This window comes from Catharus ustulatus, chromosome 5 (genome assembly GCF_009819885.2).
Source record: "Catharus ustulatus isolate bCatUst1 chromosome 5, bCatUst1.pri.v2, whole genome shotgun sequence".
In the NCBI taxonomy this organism is placed as follows: Eukaryota; Metazoa; Chordata; class Aves; order Passeriformes; family Turdidae; genus Catharus; species Catharus ustulatus.
In genome coordinates, this window is record NC_046225.1 from 33,700,567 (window position 1) to 33,725,659 (window position 25,093).

Consider the following 25,093-nt stretch of genomic DNA (forward strand, 5'->3'; position numbering starts at 1 on the left):
GGCACGTTTATTAACTAAATTTGTTTTGGATAAGATCTCTCTAGCAGCAGAAAAAGCTTTCCATCAATTACCTACTACTGAAGTTACAGGTAGTTATGTTAATATTAAACAGTTTCCTTCAGAAAGTTTCTTGCAGTTTCTGGATCGCCTCCGTGCACAGGTGGAGAGACAAGTCTCGGAGCCAAAGGTGCAGGCAGAGCTATTGAAGGAGATGGCTCAGAAAAACACTAATGAATCATGTCGCAGGGTCATACTTAGTCTTCCCCTCGACCCACCACCTAGCTTAGCACAGATGATAGAAGCCTGCACCAGAAAAGCAGAACTGTTCAGTGCACCAGAGAGGAATCCAGGACCAGCACACTCACGATCTGCAGCAGCGATGACACCAGGACCAAGGAAGCAACCGGTACCACCACAGCAGCTGCAGCACATCACCTGCTTCCAGTGCAAGAAAACTGGACACTATGCAAGGGATTGCCCACACAGCCAGAAACAGAAGAAAACCAACAAACAAAAAAACTAGGTGTACAGCGTGTACCCACCATAAATACCATAACGCGCAAAGATATAAATACTGCGGGTTCCACACGGGAAAAAACCTCTCTCTTTAAAAATAAGGGGGAGGACGGGACAAATGGTGTGGGGATTAATGATAGCATTAATGTTAAATATTCAAATGGCAAGGGTTGGACGCCTTTTGGTCGTCTCAATCTTAAGACCACTAAAGGTGTTTGTTTTATGTCAACAGAGTGGACAACAATTACAGTGGATCTGTCTAGCACTTCACTGGACCTGACACTGTTGCATTTGGAACTGCGCTGTGAGTATTTAGTTATGGGGGACACAGCACACACACCCTTGGAGATGGAATTACTTCCATTATCCAAGAAGGAAAATGTCTCAGGTTTCGTTCTCTTAGCACGCTGCTCACAACCACCTTATTACCTGAACGAGGGGCAAATCCTCGCCCAGGCCATTCCTGTTCCAAAGGAAATCACAGCAGAAGGAAAATCACCTGAAGTCTATTGGGCAGAGGTGGTGGGTGAGGAAAAACCCTCTGTGGCATGCAATCTGACCCATGGTTCAGACCATCTCCATGTGGAGGGGGTGCTGGACACAGGGGCAGATGTGACGATCATACCCGAAAGGATGTGGCCGTCACAATGGGAATTGCAACCCGTGGCAGGCAAAATCCAAGGTATGGGGGGAATCAAATTGGCAAAAATATCAAAAAGCATCGTGCAAATTGAGGGGCCGGATGGAAAAATAGCTAGTGTCCGTCCGTTTGTTACAGACTATAAGTGCCCCCTGTGGGGAAGAGATACCATGTCTCAGTGGGGAATGAAAATGGTAATCCCCAAAAATTCTCAGGATTTTTAAAGGCGGCCACTGAGGAGCACCCTGCCCACAAATTGACATGGTTAGATGATTCTCCAATCTGGACAGCTCAGTGGTCGATGAGTAAAGAAAAACTTAAGGCGCTGGAGGAGCTTGTAGCAGAACAATTGGCAAAAGGACACATAGAAGAAACTACAAGTCCTTGGAATTCCCCGGTATTTGTAATTAAGAAACCAGGGAAGGACAAATGGAGATTGTTACATGATCTCCGGGAAATAAACAAAATTATAGCAGACATGGGATCACTTCAACCAGGGATGCCCTCTCCAACGATGCTCCCTCAAAATTGGAAATTGGCAGTTTTAGATATTAAGGACTGTTTCTTTCAAATCCCTTTACACCCAGCAGATGCTCCACGGTTTGCCTTCTCTGTTCCTACCATCAACAGAGAAGCCCCAATGAAGCGCTACCACTGGAAAGTGCTCCCTCAAGGGATGAAGTGTAGTCCTTTCATATGCCAGTGGTATGTGGCCTCATTGCTGTCTCCAGTGCGTGCTCAGAGAAAGGAAGCTATCATCCTACATTATGTAGATGACTTGCTTGTGTGTGCCCCCGATGACTCTATACTCCAACACACGCTTGACCTAGTGGTTAAGGTTTTAACCTCTGCTGGATTTCAATTGCAGGAGGATAAAGTCCAAAGGATGCCACCTTGGAAGTACCTGGGCCTGGAAATCACTGCAAGGACCATTGTTCCTCAGAAATTGGACATTAATTGTAATCCAAAGACCTTAGCAGATCTCCATTCCTTGTGTGGGTCTTTGAATTGGGTTAGGCCCTGGCTAGGCCTCACAAATGAGGACCTAGAGCCCCTTTTCAATTTATTGAAGGGGGAGAGAGAGCTGATTTCTCCCAGGGAACTGACCCCAGAGGCAAAAACTGCAATTGAAAAGGTACAGAAAGCATTGGCAGAGAGGCAGGCTCATCGCTACAAGCCTGAACTGCCTTTCAAATTCATAATTCTGGGAAAACTACCACACTTACACGGTTTGATATTCCAATGGATCGAAGGGCAGAAACATTCGCTCTTAATCATAGAGTGGGTCTTCCTCTCCCACCAAAGATCCAAAACCATCACAAAGCCACAAGAACTCATAGCTCAGCTGATTCGTAAGGCAAGGATGAGACTGTATGAGCTGGCAGGTTGTGACTTCACATGTATCCACCTTCCAGTCAGACTCTCCGAGGAGGGAAGGAACTCTCCTGAGAGGCTGACAAAGGAGATGTTCGAGCACTTGCTCCAGAGCAATGCCAGTCTCCAGTTGTCTCTGGACAGCTACAGTGGACAAATATCAGTCCATGCCCCGTCTCACAAGCTGTTCAATGAGGAATTCCACCTCATTCCTCGTGAGAAAAGGAGTTGGAGACCACTCAAAGCTCTCACAGTGTTCACAGACGCTTCTGGGGCTTCCCACAAGTCGGTGATGACTTGGAGAAATCCTCAGACTCAGCATTGGGAAGCTGATGTTGAGTTTGTGGAGGGTTCGCCTCAGGTAGCTGAACTGGCTGCAGTGGTAAGAGCTTTTGAGAAGTTCTCAGAGCCAATCAACTTGGTAACAGACTCAGATTATGTAGCGGGAGTAGTGTCCAGGGCGGAGCAGGCAGTGCTCAAAGAAGTTGACAATGAGCAGCTTTTCAGGTTGCTGTCAAAACTAATCTATCTGATTTCTCATAGAGAACATCCATTCTATGTGATGCATGTAAGGTCACACACCGATTTGCCAGGCGAGATCGCAGAAGGGAATCGTCAGGCAGACTCCCTTGCCACCCCAGTAGAACAAGCACGCCTCCCAGACATCTTCCAACAGGCAAAGCTGAGCCACCAGCAATACCATCAGAATGTACCAGGTCTGATCCGTCAGTTCAAGCTAACACGGAGTCAGGCTCGAGCCATTGTGGCCACCTGTCCCAGCTGCCAGCTCCAGGCCATGCCATCGCTAGGTGCAGGGGTTAACCCCCGAGGCCTTGGCAGCTGTGAGGTGTGGCAGACAGACATCACACACATTCCCAGTTTTGGTCGCCTCAAATATGTTCATGTAAGCATTGACACATATTCAGGTGCAGTTTATGCCTCTGCCCATGCAGGAGAAAAAGCTGTGCATGCCAAACAACACCTAGTGCAAGCTTTTTCAGTATTGGGGATCCCTAAGGAAATCAAAACAGATAATGGCCCAGCGTATGTGTCCAAGGAGTTCCTGGAATTTGTCCAGCAGTGGGGAGTGGAACATAAGACAGGCATCCCCCACTCCCCCACAGGCCAAGCTGTGATTGAGCGTGCACATCAGACGCTCAAGCATGTTCTGGCTAGACAGAGCAATTCAACTGTGTGGATGTTTCCACAGCAGAAGCTGTGCAAAGCCCTGTTCACTATCAATTTCTTGAACTGTTCATTTGAAAACATGAATCCTCCTGTGGTTCGTCATTTTAACAGTGGCAAACAGTTCAAGCTGTCTGAGCATCCACCAGTTTTGATTAGGGATCCAGAAACCTGGGAAACCAAAGGTCCCTATGAGCTTGTTACCTGGGGACGTGGTTATGCGTGCGTATCCACTCCCTCAGGCCCTCGGTGGATTCCCCAGAAATGGGTGAAGCCTTATGTCCCCAAACAGCCAGCTCCAGCTGAAGAGGAAGAGAAGCAAGTCACAGTTGCTTCGAAAAGAAGACGCCGCCGGAGAGGAGAGAGAACTGACACAGAAGATGACCTTCTGGCAGACTCAGAGACTTTTAACATGTTTTAAAATGTTTGTTTTCTTTTTAGAGAATACCTCCCTTCCACTCAACTCGTGATGAACCCTATCCAAGTTGTCATCCTGTTAACACTGAACAGTCAGGCAGCTGCATGGATCGTCCCTCAGCCGCGTCAAAACGTCTGGGTGACCCTGGCAAAGACACTCCAACAGGAAAACATATGCCTGTCCTCGGCAGCAGCAGAAAATCCTATGTCCACCTGCCTGGTAGGAGTTCCCTTGAAAGCTGGAGAATATTCAGCCAGCTTTGCAATGGAGATGCACAATGAAATTCCCGGGATACACACAATTTCAGTATACAAAACTAAAAGGCAGCAAACAGAAGAGAACCCTATGGAGGAACTGCTGCCCGATTTGCCGAAAGCAGCTCAGGAACCTCAGGAATTAGAGCTGTTAGGTTCCTATCCGGCACAATACTGCATTCACCTTGTAATTTATCCAAAACCTTCTGACACCAAAGAATTCCACAATGTAATACAATATAGAGAGGAATTCACGGCCAAAAAGTGGTGCGGGGTTTTAAGTCACCTTGCAGCAAACTCCCCATCTCTCACAAGTCCCAAAAGCCTCCCTAAGGTGTTGTTCTTGATTTGTGGAGATCGGGCATGGGCAGGAATTCCCTCTAAGCTTTTAGGAGGAACATGTACCTTTGGGCGGTTGTCCCTGTTGGCACCCAATGAAACCTTAATTAAAGATTAGACTCATAAAAACAAATCAATAAATAAAATCCAAAAGAGAAGTGCGAACAATGTGGACAAAGATTGTGACTCTGAAATTTTCCATTGGGCCAAATCTAAAAGAGTTGCTGTATCCCTGTTTCTTCCATGGGCAGCAGCAGCCAAGGCTCTGGGTGAATTGAGCCACCTAGAGTGTTGGGTAGTCAAACAGGCAAATTTGACATCCACTGCCATCAGCTCCCTCCTAGAAGACGAACAAATTACCAGGCAGGCCACACTCTAAAATCGTGCTGCCATAGATTTTCTCCTGCTGCTACATGGACATGAGTGCCAAGAATTTGAAGGACTTTGCTGTATGAACCTGACCTCGAAAGCTCCTAACGTCCATGCTGCCCTCCGAGACATGAAAACCTTGATCGGACAAGTGAAGCAAGAATCTGAAGACTGGTTCAACGAACTGTTCAAGGGCTGGGGATTCACGAGGTGGTGGACTTCAATAGTTAAAACTATTTTGTTACTCTTTGTTATTCTTTTCCTTGTAATACTGGCATTTGGAATCCTTCGTCACTTGGTTCTCAAGGCCATTAGTGGTCTCACGCCCTCTGTCGCCATGGTTAATCACATAGAGATGAAAACCCTGAAACAATCTAAAGCCCCTACTAACCCCAAGTGGTGGGAAAGATCTTAAGTTGTATCCAGAATAACCTTCTCTCTTCTTTTAAACAAAAAAAGGGTGAGATGTTGTAACCCAATACCCTACTGTTTTGGGGATGGTATGTCCCTTTAACCCTGTAACCCCTACAAGACCAATGGACTGACCCCTGCGATGGGATTGGCCTGAAGCCAAGGCTGACCCCTCCCCTTTCCTGACCCAGAGAAAAACCCTGAGCCCACGTGTGGGCTCGCTCTTTATCCCCATCTCTCGCTCTGACCACATGGAAGCCTAAGAATAAAGCAGAATACCAACCCTGGGATAAGAGCCTTTAATATCTTATGTTCTACATGAAACAGCATCCCAGGCCAGCTCTGCAAGGTATTTGGGGAGCAGGGCCAGGCCCTAGGGTGCAGTTTCACATCACACATTCAAGAGGTTATGATTTTACCCATTGCAAGGCTTGCTCTGCCTTTCTTGTGAAATAAGGACCTTCTAATTCAAAAGGTGTGCTAATTTGGAGAGGTGTTTTTAAAATGGAAAATCATCTTTTTTCCGCATATTTTCTAGTCCTACATCTCTAGACAAGTATGGCAAATTTGGATTCTATGCACTTTTACCAAAAGGGCTTTTTCAGAGAGTTTTCTGTCTATCTTTTATTTCTCTTACTCTTCTGAAGCACACACATGATATGCCTTGATATACTGAGTGAGATTGCTCTTCCATTTCCCTTTGTTTTGCTTGCTTTATTTTAAGACTGTTGACCAGAAAAAAGCATGGCTGCTACAGAATGCTCGTGCTTTTCAACACTTTCCTATCCATCAGATCAAAATATACCACTTCAGAGCATCATGTTTTGTCTTTCCATCCCGACTTCTAGATCTCCAAGTACCTACTTTTTTTGTTTCTTATATTTGCTTCCTGTGGCATTATTTCTGCTCACAAATGATCTCTGCTATAAGAACTGTAATTAAACTAGTGTGCTTCAGGCCTTCAGGCAGCTTTGAGCAAATATGAGAAGCGTGCTATTTGGATGCCTGAAAATGAGTGCTGCTTCTTTCATTTGGTCTTTTACATTACCTGGGGTCTAGAAACTGGAAAGATAAATGTAGGTTTACTGCTGTCAGTCTCCTGCAACACAGTAAACCTAGATATTATAAACTTGAATTACAGCACATTTAATCTGAGGTTTTAACTTGATGGCACCCACATGATCTATGATGTTCTCTATGGGATTGGCAGATGTGGCTTTGGGAAGTGAGGCCCAACAGCAAATCCCCCCTTACCCAGCTGTGCTTCCCTCTGCTCACCCCAAGTGTCATTCTGTAGCTTTCTCCTGCAGTCTCATCCTCTCAAAGTAACAGTACTCAAATGCAAGTTGGTAGAGATATAATGGTCTCAAATTTGTTATAATTTCAGATTTTGTTTCTCTCTTACTGTTTGGGGTTTTCCTGAATTATTGTTGAAGCAGGAACTCTCAAGATAATATCATAAGGAAAAAAAATCTTACTGGGAGAAAATTAGAAAAGAGACACATTTCAGTTGGAGACGTAAAACAGTAAATTGAAGTCTTACCTAAAAAGAAAGAATAATACGTCATTGATTATATGGCAAAAAGAGAGAAAATATCAGTATAGATACTAAAATGTAGAAGGATAAAAACATTGAATTTGTCAGAATAGCACAGCTTAAAAATAAATATAAATACTATAAATACTTCCGCTGACACTATCTACTTTTGTATATAGGTGTCCAGATTTTTATGCATACATGTATATATGCACATTTGTATATATGTACATACAAACTTATCTTACTCTTAAAGTGGTAAATGTATGTTTATTCTCCAGTCTAAGTATGGAGGTAAACTATTTCAAAGACATGTGACATAGCATTTTATTCAAAATATTTCATGTTATATCTTCCATAAAAGATAAACAATTATATTTTTAAAGTAAAAATATAAAAAGCTCAAAAGGCAGAAAATTAACTTAAAAATAATCTATGATAGCTCTTCATAATACAACCAGTTTAAAAAAAAAAAGTAAGATGAATATAAAACCACCATTTGAAATATGTTTGGGGAGTTTATAATAGCACTTCAGAGGGATTTATGTTGTAGGGTAATTTTTATTTTTTACAGTTACTAATTTTCACTTGGTGAATCTGATATTCCTCAGATCACTACTCATTTGTGCACATGCCCAATGGTTTTTAATCAAATATAGCAAACCACATCAATTTTCCTTTGCTTTCAAAAGTGATGGATGACTTATCTCTGTTCAAGAATGTGAAAATCTGAAAATTTTCCTTGAAATAAACTTAGATGGCAAGGCCAAATTAATTTTAATTTTCATGTAGTACATAATCCTCAGTCAGTGATAAATTTCCCATCTTTTCATTCTCACACAGGCATGATTGCCCAGCAAGTGTCTGCATTCTAAGTGTCCTTCTTAAGTGCTGTTTCCAACTTCGGCTCTCTTAAATTTCCTTTATTATCACTTGAAAATTCAACAGCTACCCTATGATTTTTTAGTTGTTTTTTTTTTTTCTACATTGAAAAGGCTCATATTTTACTTAAAATCCTACTTTTTATGAGTAAAGGAAGACTTTGCTCAAGACAATCTCTGAACTACATTATTGGAAGCAAAATACAAATGAAAGATTCATCATAAACAAGCTAAGTGTTTATGCTTTTTGATCAAAATGGAGACATTAATGGCTTCTTGTTCTTTTCAAGTGATGAAATACATGCTTCTAAAATATTTTCAAGATTCATATTTGTCTAATCAATTTTTTTCTTCCTAATATATGCAGAAAGCATTACACTATTAATATTTGAGGCAGTTGAAACTGATATTGCGAAGTTTCATGAGGTAGCATATTAAATACCTTAAAAATCAACAAATCTTAATGTCACACTCATTGTTCACCCTTCACCTCTTTGTAGGCTTATAACTAAAAATAACTCTTATCCAAACAAATCCAAAACTAGATCTACCACAAAATCAGAGAATAGACTGAGTTTCAAGGGACTCATAAGGATCCATAGAATATTCTGAGTCAGAAGGGATCCACAAAGATCATCAAATCCAACTCTTATAAAAATAATTCCCTATAATTTATGATTCTCCCTAAATCACAGATATTCTTTGCTTAGAATTAACTAGAATTTACGTTTCAAATAATAGCTACAACTTGCCTTTCTCTTTTTCTTGGCAATCCAAACTCTTTTGACCTGTGTGAATATGTATTTTAGCAAAAAAGAAAGCACTGATTGAAAACAGTCCTACACTTACCACATTAATTTGGTGTTGTGCTTAGACATTCACTGATCCATGACTGTCCAACTTCAATTTCAATTAACTTTTGTTTATAGAGTGGTTTAAAGGAAAGCTTTAGTGCCTCTTTTACATGATTCTTCTCACTATGCTCGTTGTGTTAGTTTCAAGGACTTTGTTTAGACAATAACAGATAACTCTGGGGAGGACTGCTTCTCCCATGAGGAATATGAGACTCCAGGGTGGGCTCAGCAGGAGCAAGAAACTGGGAATAGAGCTGCTGCACAGTTCAAGGAATAGTTAAAAGAACAGGGGTGATAGAGAACCCTCTTTCTAGGACAGAAAGGGCACAGTCCTAGAGACCAAACTATTCAGAAAAGATGGAGAGTCAAAAACCGATAGAGCTACCTGAAACCAAACCAGGAATTGAGAGGTTGTTAATTAGAAAAGGTTCTGTAAGACCTTAGTCCTGTACTTCTCTTACTAAATCATATCATTTTTAACGTAAAAATAAAATTGAAATTGCTTTGTAAATAAAGCAAATAATTTAACCTGAACTTCCTTTTTCAAATTCCTTCAGATTTAGGAAGAAGAGCTGCAAGGCATTGCTTTAATGCTCAGATTGTCTCTGCACTAGCCTCAATGCTAGTAGAAGATTAGGAGCAAGTAGAAAAATAAATACTTTTGTGTTAAATACAAAGCTGCAGGCAGAAGATTTTGTAGAATACTTTGAAGGAACCAGTGAGAAGAATTTGTCGGGTCATATATATGGAACATAAATGTAAACATAAATACAAGAAAGAGAGAAAAAGGCCTGAAGAAAATACCAGCAGATTTTATTCTTTTACCAGAAGTTTCTGGAACAAAGCAGGAAACTGTAGCTCCTCTGTGAAAATAAGTTTCATTCTACACAGTAAAACCCCAGGCAGTAGCACACACAGGTTCACCTGAAGGCTGCTTCCTTGTTTTCAAGGAAGATGAATTCAGACTACAACTGAAACGAATAAATTAACCCTGGGTTGGAGAGTAGTGAGACTCAGTGGTTAAAGGAGAGAATCTTGGTTTATTCATATTTTCCAAGAAACAGAATAACTGGGAAAAAAACAGGCTAATAAAATTTTATTTCTGTGTTAAAGCAAATATAACACTGGCATAAACAATAAAGAGTATATACTTGTCTATAGATTTGAGTTACAGGAACAATCCCAGAAGTAACATTGAAGGTATATTTAGGCAAAGGCCTCCTGACCCCTACTTTGAAATGTTATTTGGTTGCCCTATGAAAAGGATAATTAGGATACCTGTGTTCCTATTTTCTGATATTCTGTGACAGTATTTAGGAAATTTCAATAAAAACAAGTAAATTTATCTTTTAAGAACCTTGTAGCATTTCTTTGAAAACAGTTAAATATAATGGTTACTGCTACCGTTGCTTCATGGGATGTAACTCTTAAATTTGTAATTATTTTAGTCTTCAAAATGTGTGCAGAAAAACACTAGTATAAGAAGAAGAAATTCCCTTATTTTAGGCCACATGAGAAAGTGAAATTCTGCAATTCTATAACCAACTTAAAGCCACATATTTTTTTCCTTTTCCTTTGTCTTTTTGTATTTCTGTCATTAAAAAGTGTCATCAGAATAGTAACTAGGCAGACTGTATTCAAGCAGGTGTCCCAAAGGAACAGGTTGGGGACTGCCACCACTGCCATACCTTGTCAGAGCTCTTAAAGTGGAAATGAGAGAAATGGATCTGAGGTCAGAATTTCAGGGAATATTTAATTACTGCCTCTGACTGCCTAACAAGGATCTAGAGAAAATATGTAGAAATTGCAGGAGAAACTCCCGACTACTTGCAAGAAAACTATCACCAGAGTAAGAGCTGACAGACATTGGAATAGATTGTCCAGAGGGTTTGGACACACATTTTAGGAGTTATCAAAACATGAAAAATATCAAAATGCAGAAAATATATGTACTTTGAGCTTATGCTCAAATAGAAACAGAAGAGAAGGAAATTAATCAAATAAATCCTCAAAAAGAACTAACTCTGATGAGAAATTGTGGAAAACATTGCTACCTTAGCTTGAAACCCATAATTAAACCAGAATTCAATTGTATCAATTATGAAGATTTTGACCCACAAGTAACCACTAAAGAAATCCTGTTCCCTGCTACTGAATTGTCAGAACAAGTGACTAGTGGGTATTGGGGATATGAAGTTTTCTTAACAATGGGAGACAAACACAACTCATGGTCCCTATCTCAGCATGCAGCTTATTGGGCAGGGGGGCTCAACCCCTTAGAAAAGGGAGACCCTGTAGCTTTAATTAGTACCCCCAACCAACTCATAAAAAACTTTCACAAAGCTGCCTGCTTGCAAATTATGCTTGAAATAAAATTCACTGCTAGCTATAAATCACCTGTGCAATTACCTGTAAATGTAAAACAATGCCCTCTTCCCTCTGGTGCCAATGAAGGGATCAAACCAGTTATACAGGATTTACAAAACCAAGAAACAATAATTAATACTAATTCTTCTTTCGAATTCCCATATGGCCAGTCCAGAAACCCAAACATGACAACATAGCTGTCTATCAATTTATTAATGGTTTTCCCGGGGGAGAAGGCGAAATAGAAGTAGTGGGGGATACTGAACAAAAAATAATCTCCCATTTGGAAAGCTTTAATTTGCAATTTACCCCAGAAAAAACTCAAAAACCTTCTCAGAAACTGAAGGCATTGAAGACAACCACTACTGGGACCCTCCCTACTGATGGGGTGGCCCAGAGCTCCTCAGTTAGGAAGTGGTGTGACCAGATAGAGCATTACTGTAACACCTTCTCAGGGACAGAAGAAGCTGTAAAAAATCTGACAATTCAAGAAACTGAGAGCTTGGCTTGTAGCCAAAACAAACCTGCCTCAGTAATCACAGTAGCCTCTCCTTTCTCCCCCAAACAAACAGCAAATTCTTGGTTTAAGAAAATAATTATAAGAGACGGGGAACTAATAGTAGTTTGGAGAGTGCTGAAAGCTGTTTGGGGTGTTTTCCAACCTGAGGTACAGATTGCCTCTCTTGTTTGCATCTACGCTGACTCTTGTGCTGTGTTTACAGGAGGAGCAGAGTGGCCTCCAGTCAACAGAATTCCAGTCCAGGTTACATGCTGAATAGTTCCATCATTTTAACCTCCTGCCTCTTTGTGGCAGATTCTGTTGTGTTTACTTTTCACAGAAGAACGCTGCAGGACATCAAGAATAATTGCTGAATTAATTGCTGAATCCCTCATCGAACCTGTATACAGCTATGGCACAAGACCTCCTCAGCTGCGTTCTATACTCTAAAATCTAAAATCAGAATTGTTGGTTTAACCTAATTGTACAATTGTTTCCCATAAAATCATGTGTGGTAAAAATAATGCAAAATACTGGGGATAACTTGGTGTTAATGTTGTAACACCCAACCACCAGTTATACTGAACCTGAAAATTTTTTGAAATTGGACCATCTGTAATTAAAATTGTTTAATTTGGCATAAGTTTTTCAAACAAGACAAATTGTCAATAATTCTTTTAAGAAATAAATAATAAGAGACATAACTGGTGTTGTGGGAACAGGATTGGGAATTTTGAATAGCATTGATTAAAAAATACTGATGGATAAATTGGCTCTAACATTTCTTTAGCTCTTAGTTGTATCCATGATCAATCGTGGATGCAATCAGTTGCTGCCTCTATTACAAGAGGAAGCAAGGAAGGCACTTTTTCTACTGAAATTTGGAGAATAATCTGGGATAGTGCCACTAACTCTGAAAGAGAATTCCAATCCTGGTGGAACTTGCTAAATTTTACCTAGGACCCCAGCACAAACACAGCCACAGCCTTTGTACCGAGGATATGCAATGCTTCAGTGCATTCAATATTCCCTATCATTGCATTAGGGCTGAATCACGATGGAGCTGTTCTCTATCCTTTGAGCATAGAGAATGGGCCCATCAAATTTATGGAAAATAGCAAATTGTTAATTTGGAAACTTGCATTGTCCGGGAACAAAGAGTTTATCTGTGAAATAAGGCAATCAGAGCTCAAGATATTTGCTTAGACAGAAGAATGAAAATAATCCAAACGAAATTCCTTGAAACAGTACTGATATATATACTTAGGCAATAGGTGTGCATGCTTAAAACCTGCTTGTAATAGTTTTTTAGGTTTTGGTTTTTGTTTTAGTAGGGAGTACAGAAAATTATTCAAATCTTTATGTTTGTAATTTTTTTAAAATTACAGGATATGATTTTTCTTTTGTAGCCCTGGTTATCTCCCATCACCTTCTACAGTCCAATTACACACTGATGTCTCATTTATTACCTACTCCCATCGGAATAAATCTCTCTCTGGTAAAGCAATTGCTGCTTCACCAAGACCTGATCGGCATTTTGGAAAAGATTAAAAGTTATGGACAAAGAACTTTAATAACTGTTTTCCATAATGTGAAAGAAATTCATCATGTCCTGGAAAGAGTAAAAAGAGCTACAGAATACCGATGGTGGGATACTCTTTTTGGGTGGCCGCCTACTGCCACAGAAGTCCTAAACAAACTGAGTCATCCCATCATCGTTCTCCTGATCCTGGTCTTGATTAGTTTTGTTCTATCAGCAATTCTCTACATTATGAATTGGAGAATTATGAAAAGGTTGACACTAAATTTACACAAATCTGTCACCATTGACGTCCCTAAGGTTATTGATGTAAGGAGTAGTGTGTGATATTGAAATAAGACAAAACATGTTCTCGATTAAAAAATTACTTTCTTTTTGACCATTCTGTAATTTTGAATGATAGTTAAAATAGATTACAGTAGTTTCACGAATACAAGCCGCACGGATTATAAGCCGCACTTCCGGTGCCTCGACAATGTTGCTGTCTTTGTCAATAGATAAGCCGCAACCCGAATATTAGCCGCACTTTCGTTCGTCGCGAGAATCCGTGTGCAGCTTTCACAAATTGGCCAATTAGTAACAGGATCGCGGCATAGCGGGGTTTACTGGCTCGGGGCGGGGCCAGGCAGGTTTGGCCCGCTCATGGTTGCCGACGGGGCCGGGTGGCCCAGCTCAGCGCCAGGGCTCGGCGGGGCTGGCCGGGTGGTGCTGCCGCCGCCGCCGGGCTCGCTGGTCCCCCTCTCCCATCAGCACCGCCCCGCGCTGCGTTCGCTCGCCCTGCCGGCAGGGCTGCCGCCGCCGCCGGGCTTTCTGGCCCCCCTCTCCCGTCAGCACCGCCCCGCGCCGCGTTCCCTCGCCCGGCTGGCAGGGCTGCCGCCGCCGGGCTCGCCGGCCGCCCCGCGCCGCGTTCGCTCGCCCAGCCGGTGGGCTGCCGCCACCGCCGCCGGGCTCGCCGCCCGCCCCGCGCCGCGTTCGCTCGTCCGGCCGGCAGGGCTGCCGCCGCCGCCAGGCTCACCGGCCGCCCCCTCCCGTCTGCACCGCCGCCGCGTTTCCTCGCCCTGGCCGGCACTGCAGGCCCCCGCACCGCCGGGCTCCCCCACGCTGCTGGCCCCGATTCTGCTGGGCTTCCCCCGCTGCCAGGCAGCCCCACCCGCCGGCCTTCCTGCTTCTGCCATGCTCCCCTGCACTGCTAGCCCCAGTTCTCCCGGGCTCCCCCACCCTGCTGGCCCGGGCTCTGCCGCCCCCCTGCCCCGCCCTGCTGGCTCAGGCTCTGCCGCCCGCCCCCCACACTGCTGGCCCCGCCTCTGCCAGGCTTTCCCACCTCTGCCAGGGTCGGCCGGGCTCCAGCTTGGCTTGGGGCTGCCGCGGGCTCTCACTTCTGTGTTGGCAGCTTTTAGAATTTTGTTAATGTATTAGCCGCCCCGGAATATTTGCCGCACTTCCGGGTTTCCACCAAAATTTTGGTCAAATTGGTGCGTCTTGTATTCGTGAAATTACTGTATCTATTATTTTAACTTTTGAATATAAATTTAAAAATTGCTTAGTTTAGTCGAACTACATTTTGAATATTGATTAAAATTGATTCTTGCATTGCATTTCTCATTGAAATTGATCATTTTTCTCTGTAAGCAGAAATTGTTTTTATGGAATGAAAATAATTGAATAATGGAAAAGATTGATCAGTTGTTTGTTTTCCCTTCCTCTTTTTCTTTCCCCTCATCTTTCTTATTCTTCTATCCTATCCATTTTCCTATCTTTGTTTTCCCTGGGATGTGCTACCAACTCGGACGAGTCCTGAAGACGTCGGAATAACACCACGAAGAAGCGCTCCTGACAATGATCGTGAGTCATGGGGTGGTGTAAGGGTCGGTCCGAAGATTGCCTGATTCTGCCTCACAATCATCGTCAGAGACTGAGACCCTGAGACCCCCACCACTCGCTCTGGGCAAGAGCTGCTGGGCCTGGCAGGGTGGATGTTTGCTAATGGACTGTGTCGGGTGTGTTCTGTGCTGTTGCGGTACAATGAACTCGGGCAGGTACGGGGCTAGAACAGCCGTACTTTCTGCGCCTGATCCCTGAAGCCATGGTCCTCTGAACACAATAGTCCATAAATCTCCCCACCTTTTGGCCAGTGGCCCTTCGCCTTGAAATGGACTATAAAATCAGCACTCTCAGAAGAGACTTTGGAGACTTCTTTCTCCCCATGGATGGAAGACATCACTGGATGACCTGAGGACGTCTCATCTGTTGGTAGCTATTTCCCCCGCTTTTTCTCTCTCTGTCTCTCTGTCCCTCCGTTTTGCTGTTCCTCTCTGTTTCTCTGTCCCTTTGTCTCTCTGTTTCTCTGTCTCTCTGTCTCTCTCTCTCCCTCTCTCCCCCTACTTCGTCATCTTTTATCCCTCTCCTCCTCACCATTACCCCAAAAACTGAATTGTTAACCCTCAATAAATTGCTTTGCTGCTTGTTGCTGAACAAAACCTTAGTCTCTTGCTGTTGTCCTTTGCACCTCGTGGTCGAACGAACCATCACGACCCCACTCAGGTTGTGTGGACCGTGACACCCGGAAATGTTTTTTCCTGTTTTGTCTGTAACTAGATGCTAAGGATAACATTTGTTTTATCTTTGTTAAGAGTTATGACAATAATAATATCATGGTCAACAGTTGAATGATGCCTAGAACAAAATGTACAGTAATTTAATGATTATAAATTTCACCATTTTGACTAAAATTTTGCTCCCAAACAGGAAATGTGGCTTACTTTCAGGAGCGGCTTATATATGAACAAATTTTGGAAATTTCCCAACCCGGAAGTCTGAGCCAGCAGCAGCCCCGAGCCGAGTTGGAGCCCGCCCAGCCCCGCGCGGTGGGGCAGTGGCGACGCAGCAGCAGCGCTGCCCGGGCCCAGGGGGCGTGGTGGCGCTCCACGGCCAGGCACGTCCCTCTCCCTCTTCCCAGCAGCAACTGGGCGGGCACGCTGCTCCCCCGCTTCCCAGTGGCAATGGGTGGGCACCCCCCTCTCCCTCTTCCCAGCACCACCGGCCGGGCATGCTGCTCTCCCTCTTCCTGGCAGCAGCAGCCGGGCACGCCACTCCCCTGCTTCCTGGTGGCAGCGGCAAGCGGGGCCGGTGCCACTCCCTGGCGGCCGCCCTGAGCAGGGCTGAGACAGTAAACTCTGTGATCCCGCAATTCTGTTACTAATTGGCAACTTTGTGAAAGTTGCACGCGGATCCTCACTGCGAATGAAAGTGCGGCTAATAATCCAGTGCAGCTTATATATGAACAAAGACTTAAACATTGCTGACACCCAGACCTTCAGGTGTGGCTTGTAATCATGAAATTACTGTAATTACTATTTAAATATTAATCTAGATATTAATCCAAATAATGGGAGTTAGTAAGCTGTCTTTACATTACATTTAAACAGAAATGACCCTGCATATTTCAATATGAATAGTTTAGCACTTGAGTTTTAGGTGAATCTTCCCAGCCCCTATCTAGTTTTCACTGGTTTTCTTTTGTTTCACAATGCTCTAGAATACAGTTTTAGATAAGAAAATAACCCATTTTTTTCTTCTTCCTTGTAATCCCATAAAAATACCAAGGTTATTACTTTTTCTGGAAAGCAAACTCATATTTGCAGCCATCTGTACCTATAAAACTGTCTGAAAACAGAAATATTACTTAAGAATGAATTTATGTTTAAAGAAAAAGTATCAGGTACTTCCCCTCCACACCATACCCACTCCCATCCCCTGAGAATTAATGAGTACCTCATGGGATCGTTAGCTAAGTATAAACAAACAAAACCCTTAGAAAGATGCTCTCTTTGTATTAAATGCACTAAGAAAAACGCTGATTGCCTTTGATTATGGCTTTCAATTACTACATAATTTAGTGACCCTGAACATGGCATTTTTTAACATAATCTACACAACACAAAATAAGTCAGTTGCCTGTCTCAAATACCTCAGCTCAATTCCTCTCACTCTCGTGAGTTCCTTCTTACCTGAATTTGGCTATGTACTAATTAACACAGAATGAAATATATATGCACCCAACAGGGAGTGCTACAGATTTTACCTGTAAATTTTAACAGCCCAACGTGAGCATAGTCAGACTTTTGGAAGATTTCATTTTGTCTTCAGTATGCAGAAACTTATGCTTTGTATTAAAAAATTGCAGTGCTATCATGCTACACATTTCTGGAAGACTCTTTTCCAGAGGGGATTGAATAAAGAGTTTTTTAATGTACACTGAGCTCATTAAAGTGTTTCTCCCCTAAAGTCCTGTTTCAACCCAGTTTCCAGAATAGATGAGTTAAAGTTGAGGGAAGACTTCTACCCCCATATAGAACTTTTAGAAATGTTGGATGACTACTAACTTATTCTTGAATTCTAATTGTGTGATTGTGCGACTGGAAAGGAGTTAGAGGGATTTGGAGATATTTTGGGCACAGCAGGTACCTCACAGGATTGTACCTCAGAATCTCTGTGGTAAAAATCTTGTGTTATTTTGATTAGATTTTGTTGGTTTTCAGGTGTGACTTAACATCTCACTCTAGTCCTTACTCTAAAAATACTGTTTATGTCACTATTGTTTTTGTATGAAATGTATAAAGATTCTAAGAAATCAGTATGCATATTGGATATTTCTCATTGTGTCAGATCAAGATTAAAAGTGACTTTCATGATCCTAGTTACAAATTTCTGACTTTCGGTGACTGCATGAGCAACATTTGCTGAACTCTGGACTCTACACAATTATTCTCATATAGAAACATGAGCTTATTCCTGTAAAATATGTGATGTGTTCAAATAAAGTAAAGCATTTGTTGCATTCTTCAGCTTAAAATAAGGCTTCAGTCCCAGAGAGTTCAAAAAGGCTCAAATGCCATTTTATGCATCTGTTCTGACAGGTGCAAAGTTCCAAGATAGAAGCATTTAATGAAGACCCTAGCATAAGCTCGGACAGCACAGGGATGGTTTCAGATAGGAGCAATTTCAGATAAATAAGCCAGACATGTTCCACTGGCCTAGTTAATGGGTTTGATTTTACAGGTACACTGAAAGCTGCAAACACCTGGCCTGACTCTACACTAGGATTCAATCTGAGACAAGCAGACAAACCAGGGAGCAGGAATAATCCAGCTGCAGTTCTGTGCAGATCGTTTCCTAGATGATAAATTGCTTGTACAGAGTAATTTTTAATGAAGCTGGTATACAGAGTGGACCCAAGAGGTTTCACTACACAAAACTGCATAGAGTCAAATCAAACAGCTGCAAGAAAAATATTACCCCATGTACAAAAATTATAATAATAATTATTGTTCTTAGCCCTAATACACTTTGAGTAAGATCACATTAGATATAACAGCAACTGGAAGAGGACAAGAAACCTTTAGTTTTAAAAGCAAGGTATCTAGTAGAAAATACAGAAAGCACTGTTTATTTTATCGCTTAGCTTGCATCTGAACATTTGATACCACTTGTCTACTGTAATGTAAATAATAACAATTTGGCCTGACACTAGCAAATATCACTGTTGACATTTTCTCTGGGGAAAAAAAAACCAAAAAAACAAACACACAAACACACACCAATATCTCCAAACAAAACAAAACAAAACATCCATCCTCCAGCAAATTGCAGTATATATTTAGTTTGCATTTGGAATTATTTTATGCAAAAAAATATGGGCTTTGAATAAATCTTCTTTAATGGTTTATGAATATTTTTTTTTTTATACAATTTAATTAGATTATTTCTGCTGTATTCTCTGAAAATAATATTAAGCTGAAATAGATATTATTTATCTGAAACCACACCATAAAAATAATATTTTAAATACTAACAGATAGCTCTACATATCACTGAAAGATCAGTGACCACTGAAAACTCCCAAATGTTATGGCTTCATGAAGCCTTACCTATCAGTAAAACCCAAACCCTTATAACTGTATATCTCAAACTATTGTCTTCATTTATTGCCTCTAATTAAATGTGACGCATATGCCCTACCAAGAAAGGCACAAAGACCATTAAAATGCTTGTTGTAAGGTAAAAACAGGGATTAGTTTAAGTACTGCAATAAATATGACACATGTATACCTGCATAAAATTTTTTACTTGTTTTTGCTTTCTCGCTGTCTAAAGAAAATTGTCACCACTAATAGTTAAGTTATTTTAATCTTTAAAATGAGGAATAGAAATATTCTAGAAAAAATAATAAAAGCCAAACTGTATAACATAGAGAAATTTAGACTATTATAGTTAATATAAATGAAGGAACTAATTAAAATCTGGTTTACTCAATTGAGGTTTTCTGGGGAAAAAACCTCATCTATAGCCCCTGAATTGATGAACTACTCTAGTATTAATAGCTAAAAAATGGAGGGGCCTCTGTCTTTATGACTAGAAGGCTATAGGTCTGAAATACTGAGGAAAATGTTAGCTCCCCTCTGCTTTGCCCAGTTGCTCTCAAGGTGACAGATAAATGCAAGCTCTCTACTCCTTGAAGACAGCACATACCCTGGTACTGGGCCAGGGACAGCCTGGAAAGATCTCGAGGACCCAGCAGCCAGTTAAACAGCATCCAAGAGAAAAGGAGGTAGATGCAAAACAAGAGGACAAAGAGACAAGACAGATTTTGCAATCTACTATGCAGTAACATCTCTTTCATAAATCACATAAGCACTATCCTTAGATGTGGAGCTAGTGATTGTTAGGGACCTTTGTTTCCCACCCCAACCTCTATCAGGTAGATTTTGTCATATTTTACAGCGTCTCTTAATGATGTAACCAGTCTTGCTTAATAATTTAAAACTTGCTACAGACCAGAACAACTAAAAGTTAAGCATCAGTCCAACCGTGTAAAATATATCTACATTAGCCCATCATTTACACACTGTTTACATTACACCTCATTAGGAAAGTGCTTTCCAGTCAGTGTCTTTAATCCCCTACTACTTATAATACTTTATCTAGGCAGATTCTTTATGCAAGTTCCATGAAATGGTTGTTCAAGGAAGTCTTTCTCAAAGAACATTTTCTGCAATGAAACCTCAAACTACATTTGAGAGAGTTGAAAAGGCTATTTTTTTGTTATTGCTGAGATTATTACTTTTATGTCAAGTATCAAGCTCATTAAATACTTCTTGAAGCCAGCAGTACTTGAATATTTAAAATGAGCATTACTTTCATCTTGGATATGTCTTTTCTCAGCTGCTGAGATTTTTATTCTAGGTTCATGGAAAAGTTTGACAGTGACAGCATTCCCTCCCTTTCCTCCATACTCCAGTCACTCTTCTTCTGGTGATTACTGCTCAATACCTTTTTGGGTACAGTAATTAAAATTGCTTAGTCATTGTCTGTCGCCACAAGAAGATATCTTTTCAGAACATCAGCACCAGCACTATAAGAAGGCATGAGAAAAAAAAAATGTCACAAGAAGAAAGATAATTCCCTGTTATTTCTGTTCTATATAGGTAATTTTGTCATTGGTACCTTAAAAGATATTAAGGCAAAGATATCAGTCTTCATAATACTCTCTTCCATAGGAAGAATTATTTTACTGCAGGCCGTGTGACTCAGTCGCTAAAATAATATAACAAGCATTTAAAAAAAAAGGAATGCTATTCAAAATGCTCAAGAACCTTTTGAATTACTCTTGAGAACAATTTACACCTCAGTTTTAGCATTATCGTTTTAAACTAGAAACAATCCTGTAGTCATTCAGTAAATAAAATTGAAATCTTTTAGCAATACCACATCTACTTCTTTTTTGCTCATGAGAAAAAGACTTTTTACCTTTAAATTGTTGTTGAGATTGCACTCTCCCCTGAGATTAGGTCTGTTGGTTAGAGCATGGTACTAGTAACAACATGGTTGTGGCTTTGATCTGCTTATCACTTAAGATTTGCTTCCAATGATCCTTGCGGGGAGGAAAAAAAATCTTCGTCTTTCCAAGATGAACAAAAGACCAAAATTTCATAATTGTACTAGAACATATATCAATATTTTCAAGCTTTCCAAGCAACAGAAATCAATGTTTATTCCCACCGTCTGCAAAAATCATATTATTGGGTATGGGTTCCGCATATATATGGATTGAAAATCCTCATATATATATGGATTTGAAAATGTCCACCAATTATGAAAAATAAAGGACTGATTCAATTTCTGCTACAAACAATGAGGGAAAAAAAAGCACCTCTTTCTACTTATTATGCTGCTACACATAATTCCAAAGATAACATAAATATAGGAAATTTCAAAATAGGAATTTTGAAATAAGGAGTTTCCTTCAAAAATGGAAGCACTACGTAAATTATACCTTTACTAGACATTACTAATTACAAGCAGACTTTTAACTTGCAGCTCTTGGGAAACAAATACATGTAATTGTAGCTGGTGACTGCATCCAAACTTTCCATTCACTGCCGTGTTCTTGGGGCTACCCTTCTCCTGGAAAAGAGGTTCACCCAGTGTTGTTTTGAAAGAGCTGAGCTTCCCTCGAACCAATGGCATTGACATCCCAACGTGCTCAATGCTCTGCTCTGACACAGTGGTCAAGGAAACAATTTCTCTGCTTCCACCACCCCTCCCTCAGACTCCCCTCACTTCCTGCTTGGGAATTCACTGAACGAGGCACTCAGACTTCCAATGAAGACATGCCAGCTCTTTAACATGAGATGATGCCTGTACATTGAGTTGCATAACTTCCTAATAACCCAGAGATGAACACAGAACGTATGATCAGAGCTGCTGTACAGCATGCAATATGCACTCACACCTTCAAATAACAGCTCCTTTACAATCTAGGATTAATAATATGCTGATAATGTCCTAATGGGTACAAAATGTTATCAACTAATTTTTTTTTAAATGTATCAAGCTAGGGGTGGTTTGGTTTTGTGTCTGTTTTACACTTGAAGTAATGCAACGTGCACAGAAGGAAAAAAAAATTCAATGTAGATCCTTTTCACTTTGTTATTCCCCAATCAAACTGTGCTGGCAGCCCTAGTAAGGCACAGGTTGATGGTTTTACTGTTTGATCATGAACAAACCTATTTTGAGAGACAGAAAAAAAAAAGTAAAATAATAAAAGTGAATTATGAAAAACATGCAAGCATTTAAAAAGCACTATTTTGTTGCTTTGCATTTGGAACAAGAATTCTGATCTAGCATCACATCTACTAGCTAGGACACCAAAAAAAACAAGTATGTGTCATTACCCAGTAGCCAAGAACCCCTAAAATCTGAACTCAAAGGGTGCAGAATTTTATACTCAATTCTGAAATTTAATCTCCTTATGAATCTGTTTTAAAGTTCTGGCACAGAGATTGTTCTCAGTCCTTCACACCAACTATAATGTTAGAGGCAAGACATGCGGAAGCATACAGCTCAAGTCCTGTGACATATATACCCTTGTAAAAATTATAAACAAATAAGACAGCTTGGCTAATGAGAAATCTTGTGGAAGCAACTTGAAGTTCAAACTCTAATTTGGAAAATTTAATACACAGCTAGACACATGACAGCTCCTGTTTCCTTTACTTATATTGGGTGCCCAAAAATAATAATCTCTTAAAATGTTCATGCAATTAGACCATACAGAAATCAGCCAGTTTAGTCTTCAAGATGCCGATAACTCTTAGCAATGACAAATATATATTGAAAAGTAAATTATCCCATTAAAAAAAACCCACCAAAAAAAAACATGAGAAAAAACCTGCATACACCATTTTTCTAACTCCTTATAAGAATGCTATAAAAATAATAACGTGATGGGAATTATTTGTTAGATTCAACTGCTTGCAAGACAGTGAAGATGATGTTCACTAAAACAATGAGAAAAAGAAAAGTAATTGTAAGATATTTGTGAAAGATTTGCATAATAAGGAATGAGGTAGGTTAACAGATGACAAGCTTGCTTCTTGCTAATCTCAATACTACAGTATTTTGACATTTAAACTGAAGGGAGTCTGTATTTAAAAAAATAGGACTCTTCATTGCAACAATATTTAACCCAAAATAAGAGTAATACTAGTAATACTAGTAATATTAGGATTATCATGCCCATGAACAGTGCATGAAAGTTTTAATTAAAAGACCATTAAATTATTCATTTTTAATGAAACTGCCAGGAATACTGCAGAGAAGTTCAACAACATTTATCATATCATTACTCTAATGAACTTCTTTCTAGATAACGAATAAAAGTTTGTAAGAGTTCATAAAAACTCCTTAAAGTTTGAACTACAGTAATTTCACGAATACAAGCCGCACCAATTTGACTAAGATTTTGCTCCTAAACCGGAAATGAGGCTAATAATCAGGAGCGGCTAATACAACCTCAGAAGTGCCTGCCAGAGTGCTGAGCCGAGCAGCTGCAAAGTCGGCATTTTGCGATTGTTACAAATCGCTACTCTGTTGCACTGCGGGTGGAGCCTGGCTCCCTGTAGGCAGAACGGGGGGCGGGGAGAGAGGCAGGAGAGCTCTCTTTCCTCCTCTGCCACAGCCCAGGGGAGAGACGGGGGGGGGCCCGGCGCCGCCATTGCCGCGGCCCGGGGAGGAGAGGGGGGACCCGGGCCGCCCCTACCGCGGCCCGGGGAGGAGAGGGGGGACCCGGGCCGCCCCTACCGCGGCCCGGGGAGGGGGGGGGAAGCCCGCGCCGCCATTGTTGTGGCCCGGGGAGCCGACGGGAGCCCCGCACTGCCATTGTTGCGGCCCAGGGAGGGGGGGGGGAAGCGCGCGCCGCCATTGCTGCGGCTCGGGGAAAGGGGGGAAGCGCGCGCCGCCATTACTGCGGCTCGGGGAGCCGACAGGAGCCCCGCGCAAGCCATTGCTGCGGCCCGGGGAGCCGACGGGAGCCCCGCGCAGCCATTGCCGCGGCTCGGGGAGCCGACGGGGTGCTTTGTCCCCGCCCGCTGCCGCCGCGGCAGGAGCGGGGAAACTCCGTCCCTGCCCGCCACCGGCGCCACGGGCGCGGGAAAACTCCGTCCCCGCCTGCCGCCGCTGCCGTAGGAGCAGGGGAAGCTCCGTCCCTGCCTGCCACCGCGGGGCAGCGCCGACTCGGGGTGACCGAGCCCAGTGGCAGCGGCGGCCGGCCCCGAGCTGCAGCACCGTGCTGGCCCACCTGGCCCCGTCAGCGGCCCCTAGCGGGCCGAGCCTGCACAGCCTTAGCTCAGCCAGTAAACCCCGCCCTCCCGCGGTTCTGTTAGTAATTGCACGCGGGTCCTCGCTGCGAACGACAGAGCGGCTTATATTCGTGTGCGGCTTATCTATGGACAAAAACCGAAATATTTGCCAACACCCAGAGATGCGGCTTATAGTCAGTGCGGCTTGTATTCGTGAATTTACTGTATTTTCAAATGCATAAGAAAAAACATACCTAAATATGTTCCCAGACCTTAAAAAAATAAACCTGGAAAACATATTCATGAAAATCCAGAGAACAAGACTTGCAATTTTCAATGGGAAATAGGTCAGATGTGGAAAAGTATTGAAAAGTAGTTTTAGAAGAGTACACAGAAAAAAAACCCCAGTATGTGAAAAGACACTAACAGCAGGTGGTACAGATGATCTAGAGAGAGCCATTTAGAAGGATGAATATTAATCATTGAAAAGTAAATTATCCCATTAAAAAAAACCACCCAAAAAAAAAAAAAAAAAAAACCCAAACAAAAACCTCCCATATATTGGGAACAGAATAGGAAGGATATGAGCTCTTGGCCTTCAGGCTTACAAATAAACTAAACAGAGTGAAAACAATGAATATACCTTTATCTTTCTAACAGTTTGTATTTGCATACAGTGACTGGCATTCTAAACGTGATGGATGTAGTCAGAAAAACATAGTAGTAGCTCAAATAGGATTAGAATTTCTTTCTTCGATAGGTCTTTTCCTG